Source organism: Odocoileus virginianus, unplaced genomic scaffold, assembly GCF_023699985.2.
Source record: "Odocoileus virginianus isolate 20LAN1187 ecotype Illinois unplaced genomic scaffold, Ovbor_1.2 Unplaced_Contig_33, whole genome shotgun sequence".
Classification (NCBI taxonomy): domain Eukaryota; kingdom Metazoa; phylum Chordata; class Mammalia; order Artiodactyla; family Cervidae; genus Odocoileus; species Odocoileus virginianus.
This window is the reverse complement of record NW_027224350.1, coordinates 899,615-906,410: the sequence shown is the minus strand read 5'-3', so window position 1 is coordinate 906,410 and position 6,796 is coordinate 899,615. Positions and strand designations below refer to the sequence as shown.

At 53.9% G+C, this 6,796-nt stretch overlaps 2 non-coding genes across 2 annotated transcripts; both read right to left on the bottom strand.

The window, feature by feature from the left end:
* Nucleotides 1-2,670: 2,670 nt before the first annotated feature.
* Nucleotides 2,671-2,763, bottom strand: LOC139034173 (small nucleolar RNA SNORD116). The gene has a single exon (XR_011486601.1). It is a non-coding gene; the product is annotated as a small nucleolar RNA SNORD116 (small nucleolar RNA).
* Nucleotides 2,764-5,414: 2,651 nt separating this feature from the next.
* On the bottom strand, nt 5,415-5,507 carry LOC139034182 (small nucleolar RNA SNORD116). The gene has a single exon (XR_011486610.1). It is a non-coding gene; the product is annotated as a small nucleolar RNA SNORD116 (small nucleolar RNA).
* Between the last annotated feature and the right edge of the window lie 1,289 nt (nt 5,508-6,796).

Below are 6,796 nucleotides of genomic sequence, written 5' to 3'. Positions count from 1 at the left end.
AAGCACGTGCTGGCTCGCCCCCTACGTCCACAGGGCAGGCAGTGCCACTCCCAGGAGGAGCCAGTGACCTGGGAGTCCTCCAGCAGCTGGGGGAACTCAGAGCCCCCAGGCGTCTCAGCAAGAGGAACGGTCCCTCCATACGGACAGCCACTCAGGCAGCAGTGCCAGGAAAGGTGAAGTTCATGACACGTCTTGTGGCAGGAGAAGCCGTACCGTGCTCGGTGATCCAAAAAGAACTGGCAGCAACCTGGGGCACCACACTTCTTGCCGGACTGCCTTGCACCTCGAGCCCCTGCCTCATGGGCGGGGCTTCGTCTCCTGGTGATGGACACTCATACCTGGGAACTTCACCTGACAGGGGAACAGAAAGCACAGGCAGCCTTCAGATGTGTGCCCGGTCTCTCACTGAGCGAGATCAATGCACATGATTCATGGTGGAAAGGCCTGTATCTGCCAGCCAAGTGTATCGACCCCGTACAGACAACTGGATACTTATCTGTCAAAAGAGTGCAGTTATTACATTCTAGTGCCTGTGGGTGTATGTCTGACTGAGCAAGGTAGCACGGCACTTGATGTGTGGAGTGTGCCTGTGTTCCGGCATACCAATAAGAATAAGCTCTCGGCATTTTAGGTGTGCCTCGGGAACTCCTTCTGGGTATCTGTGTCTCAGAGTCCGTGTGCATAGGCGTTGGTGTCTGAAAACACGTCCCGTCTACATGGAGTCCTGACCTCCACAAATTGGTGGGTGATGCTTGGCACTTCACCAGCCCCATGCCAAATTTCACTGAAGAACTAAAGACATAGGTTCTGGGCTCCCAATCTCCATGCCCCATGCACTCTGGCAAAAGAACAGGGACCTGACTACCCAAATTGCCTTGTGAATATCTGTGTGAATGCCATGTACCCTTAGACTACCCTAGCTACTACTCCAGCTCAGGAGTCCCTGTAAAACTCCCACCTCCTACCCTAACAAGGAAACTTTCCCAGAAAACCACACAGTATGGTGAATCTGGTGCTGTGGCAGATACAGCCCACCACTCCCTCCAACAGCAAAAGAATTCAGGGCATGCATCTCTTCCTGCACAGTCAATTCAACCACTGTCCAGCCTCTGCTGGAAAGTGCAAGATGGGATCTGATCTTCCTCAGGTCCAGGATCTAAGGGTCACTCCCACAGAAATGAGACCCCTTTCCCGGCCAAATGATGCTCAGATTCACAGCATGCAGGGCCCTGAGTACTGACCACACCCTAGAGAAAGCTCCCAAAATACAGGGCTTGGTCCAAATTGAACTCCTCCTGACCCAAAGGATGACTCACCCACATCAGAAGCCTCCAGGGACTCTGCTCACAGAGGGACAACCAGTACCCAGCAAGAACGACAGAAAGAAGCTGGGCTTTGACTAGGGTGACATCACGTGTTTCAGCCGCGTCTCCACCATGCAACACGACCAAGGGCTCACAGATCACCAAGGCGGCTTTTAGGAAGACTTCAGAAGACCTGCCAGGGAAAGACCTTGGATATGCCAGGTCTCTACCATAGTGCCCAGGAGGATGCTGGCTCCTAAAGTGGGGCAGCATTGGTATGCCCACCAATGATCAATCTCTACTGCAACCATGGGCCTCGAAGTTTCAAGCTTCATTGCCAGGATGGCAAACACCTGGGTGGCATCAGAGCTGTTGCCTGGCCCCAACCTTTAAGAACTCACATACCTTGTTAATTCCAGGGTCAGGGCCAAATGGCAGCCAAGGGCCATGTGCACAGAGTGCATTACTACCCACAGGGCTGGCTCCTTGGCCTCTGTTACTGCAACTCTTCAAGGCACCAGAGATACCCTTGGAGAGTCCTTCTACTGGCAGCAGGCCACCAAGGACACAAAGGTCACCTATACCTGAACCTCCCAAGCACCAGCAATGCCCTCTCCTCTGTACCCAGCTGAGGGCAGCTCCAAAGGACCACAGTACATATCATGGAAAAAACGACAGTGCCTGCAGCCTCAGCAGATATATTGTCCCTGGAAATCACACTGTGCATTTCCTCACGTGCACAACAATTCTGCTCTAGGCCTCTGGCCAACCTGTAGTAGGAATGCAGGCCTTAGGCCACTTCACAGTCCACAGCAGTCTGCAAGACTCAAGCATGTGACAGGAGTTGCAATCAGGAACTGCCAAGGGCAGAAAGGAGGCCTATTGCCTTTCGCCCCTGCCACCATTCCCCTAGGTCCCTGCAGCCGCTGCAGCCCAGACGACACTCAGGAATCTCACCAACCCAAAGGGCTGCAATGGCGAGGGCCTCACATCTCTCCTGGGGCTCCAATCAGAAGCCACAGAAGCTTATTGCTTTGGTTTTCATAGCACCACAGCCCCAACTAGTGCACTCACAGCATGAACTGGGAGGAAACACACCTTTCAGAGCGAAGAGCTCAACTGTCCGAGGCCAGAATCTACTGACACCTACCACCACTGGACAAGCCGGATGCCTCTTCTGCTCCTCAGTTCCCTTCACCACGGACCTCACATTTAAGAGGGCCGCTCAAACATCTGTACACGGCCACCCTCAGATGGGAGCCTCGCAAATGATGGTGACCTGGCTCCTCTATGCGTGTGTGATACAGTCGGAGATGCCCTCACTGCTAACCAGCCCCACCCTTTAGCCCGAGGCAGGCAACGTGCTGGACCTCAGTTTCGATGAGGAGACGGTAGTGAGTGGCTCACTCATTTTGTTCAGATTTCCAAGGAATGCATTTGTGGGAGTCATCATCGATCCAAGCACATGCTGGCTCGCTGCCCACCTCCACAGGGCAGGCAGCACCACTCCCATGAGGAGCCAGTGACCTGGGCGTCCTCTAGCAGCTGGGAGAACAGTCCCCCCATATGTACAGCCACTGAACCAGTCCCAGGAAAGCCGAAATCCATGACACGTCTTGTGGCAGGAGAAGCCGTACCGTGCTCGGTGATCCAAAAAGAACTGGCAGCAACCTGGGGCACCACACTTCTTGCCGGACTGCCTTGCACCTCGAGCCCCTGCCTCATGGGCGGGGCTTCGTCTCCTGAGTGACGGACAGTCACACTTGGGAACTTCACCTGACAAGGAGACAGAAAGCACAGGCAGGCTTCAGATGTGCACCAGGCTCTCACTGAGCAAGATCAATACACATGCTTCATGGGGGGAAGGCCTGTATCTGCAAGCCAACTGTATATCCAGACTACTGGATATATGTCTATCAAAAGAGTGCAGTTATTATGTTCACACGTCTGTGGGTGTCTTTCTGACTGAGGGTGCAATGGTGGCAGGGCATTTGATGTGGTGCTGAGTGCCTGTGTTCTGGCGTACCAATAAGGATGAGCTCTTGGCATTATGGGTGCACCTGTGGAACTCATTCTGGATATCTCCATTTCTCAGAGCCCACATAAGGCGGCCTTGGTGTCTGAACACGTGTGCCGTCTCCTCCAAACCCTGACCTCCCACCCTCCCATGAAATGGGGGATGATGCCTGGCACCTTCCCCAAGCCCCATGCAAAATTTCACCAAGGGGCTGTTGACATAGGCTCTAGGCTCCCAATCTCCATGCCCCATGCCCTCTGACCAAAGCACACAGACCTGACCATCCATGGTCCCCTCACAGATCATCTGTGTGAATGCCACGTACCCTGAGACTATGCCAACTACTACTACTGCTCAGGTGTCCTTGCCACAAGTCTCACCTCTTTCCTGAACAAGGAAGCTTTCCCAGACAACCGCAAAGTATGGGGAAGTTGGCCTCGGGGCAGATATGACCCATCGCACCGTCAAAGAGCAGAATAATTCAGGGCATGCATCTCTTCATGCATAGTCAGTACAATCATTGTCTGGGCCTCCACCGGAAAGTGCAAGATGGGACCTGGTGTTCCTCAGGTACCAGGATTCAGGGGTCACTCCCACAGAAATAGACCCCTTTCCTGGCCAGATTATTTTCAGATTCACAGCGTGCAGGGCCCTGGGTACTGACCACACCCTTTGGAAAATCTCCCAAAATGCAAGGTTGGTCCAAATTGAACTCCTCCTGCTCCGAAGGGTGACTCCACATCTGAAGCCCCCAGGGGCTCTGCTCACACAGGGAAAATCAGCACCCAGCAAGACCCATAGGATGAAGGTGAGCTTTGACTAGGTGACAACGTGCCATTCTGCCGTGTCTCTGCCAGGCAAGACCTCGAGTACTCACAGATCACCAAGGATGTATCCAGGAAGACTTCAGAAGACTCACCAGGGGAAGACCTTGGATGTGCCAGGTCTCTGCCATAGTGCCATGGGAGCCGCTGGCTCCTACATTGAGGCAGCATTGGTATGCCAATCAATGACCAATCTCTACCACAACCATGGCCCTCCAAGTTTGATGTGTCATTGCCAGGGTGGTGAACATCTGGGAGCCATCTGGGCCATCTGGCTGGCCCCAACTTTTAGGAATTCACAATACTTGCTAATTCCAGGCTCAGGGGCCAAATGGGTCCAAGGGGCATGTGCGCAGACCACATAACAACCCACAGAGCTGGTTGCTTGGCCTCTGTTACTGCAATTCTTCAAGGCATGAAAGATAAACTTGGAGAGTCCTTCTACTGGCATTGGGCCAACAAGGCCACAAAGGTCACCTATCACCGAGCCTCTCAAGCACCAGCAATGCTCTCTCCTCTGTACCCAGCTGAGAGCAGCTTCAAAAGGACCACAGTATGTATCACTGAAGAAACGACAGTGCCTGCAGCCTCAGTGGACCTAACATCCCAGGAAATCACACTGCGCTTTTCCTCACCTGCACAGCCATTCTTCTCTGCGCCTCTGGCCAACAAGCAGGAGAAATGCAGGCCTGGGACCACCTCACAATCCATGGTGACCTCCAAGACTCAAGCATGGGACAGGAGTTGCAATCAGGAACTGCCAAGGGCAGAAAGGAGGCCTATTGCCTTTCGCCCCTGCCACCATTCCCCTAGGTCCCTGCAGCCGCTGCAGCCCAGACGACACTCAGGAATCTCACCAACCCAAAGGGCTGCAATGGCGAGGGCCTCACATCTCTCCTGGGGCTCCAATCAGAAGCCACAGAAGCTTATTGCTTTGGTTTTCATAGCACCACAGCCCCAACTAGTGCACTCACAGCATGAACTGGGAGGAAACACACCGTTCTGACTGAAGAGCTCACTGTCTGAGGCCAGGATCTACTGCGACACCCACCACCACAGGACAAGCCGGATGCCTCTTCTGCTCCTCAGTGCCCTTCACCATGGACCTCGCGATCCAAGAGCCGCTCAAACACCTGCACACGGCCCACCCTCAGATGGGAGCCTCCCAAATGGTGGTGACCTGGCTCCCCCATGCATGTGTCTGACAGAGTCGGAGATGCCCTCACTGCTAACCAGCCCCACCCTTAAGCCCAAGGCAGGCAACATGCTGGACCTCAGTTTCGATGAGGAGACGGTAGTGAGTTCTCACTCATTTTGTTCAGATTTTCCAAGGAATGCATGAGAGGGTGTCGTCATCGATCCAAGCACGTGCTGGCTCGCCCCCTACGTCCACAGGGCAGGCCGCGCCGCTCCCAGGAGGAGCCAGTGATCTGGAAGTCCTCCAGCAGCCGGGGGATCTCAGAGCCCCCAGGCGTCTCAGCAAGAGGAACGGTCCCTCCATACGGACAGCCACTCAGGCAGTCCCAGGAAAGCTGAAATCCAAGACATATCTTGGGGCAGGGAATGGCGTACCGTGTTCGGTGATCACAAAAGTAGTGGCAGGAACATGGGCCCACCACACTTCTCACCAGACTCCCTTGCACCTCGAGTCACTTTCTCACGGGCGGGGCTTCATCTCCTGGTTGACGGACAGTCATATTGGGCAACTTCAACTGACAAGGGGACAGAAAGCACAGGCAGGCTTCACATGTGTACCCGCTTTCTCATTGAGTGAGATCAATGTGCATGCTTCATGGGGGGAAGGCCTGTATCTGCAAGCCGACTGTATTGATCCCGTATGGATGATTGTATATATGTCTATCAAATGAGTGCAGTTATTAGGTTCAAGTGCCTGTGGGTGCCTGTCTGACTGAGCGCGCAAGGGTGCAGGGCATTTGATATGGTACTGAGTGCCTTGTTCCGGCGTACCAACAAGGATGCACTCTCAGCATTATGGGTGTGCCAGGGGAACTCATTCTGGATATCTCCATGTCTCAGAGTCTGCATGCAAAGACCTTGGTATCTGAACACACCTGCCATCTCCACGGAGCCCTGACCTCCCACCCTCCCACAAAATGGGGGATGACACCTGGCACCTTCCCCAAACCCTATGAAAAATTTCACCAAGGGGCTATTGACAGAAGTTCTGGGCTCCCAATCTCCATCCCCATGCCCTCTGACCAAAGCACATGGACCTGACCATCCATGGTCCCCTCACGGATCATCTGTGTAAATGCCACGTACCCTGAGACTATGCCAGCTGCTACTACTGCTCAGGTGTCCTTGCCACAAGTCTCACCTCTTTCCTGAACAAGGAAAGTTTCCCAGATAACCGCACAGTATGGTGAAGTTGGCCCTGGGGCAGATACGGCACATCGCACTGTCAAAGAGCAGAATAATTCAGGGCATGCATCTCTCCATGCACAGTCAGTACAACCATTGTCTGGGCCTCCACCGAAAAGTGCAAGATGAGAGCTGGTGGTCCTTTGGTACCAGGATCCAGTTCCTGGCCAGATTATCCTCAGATCACCGCCTACAGAGCTCTGGGTGCCGACCACACCCTATGGGAAAAGCTCCCATCATGAAGGACTTGGTCCAAACTGAACTCCTCC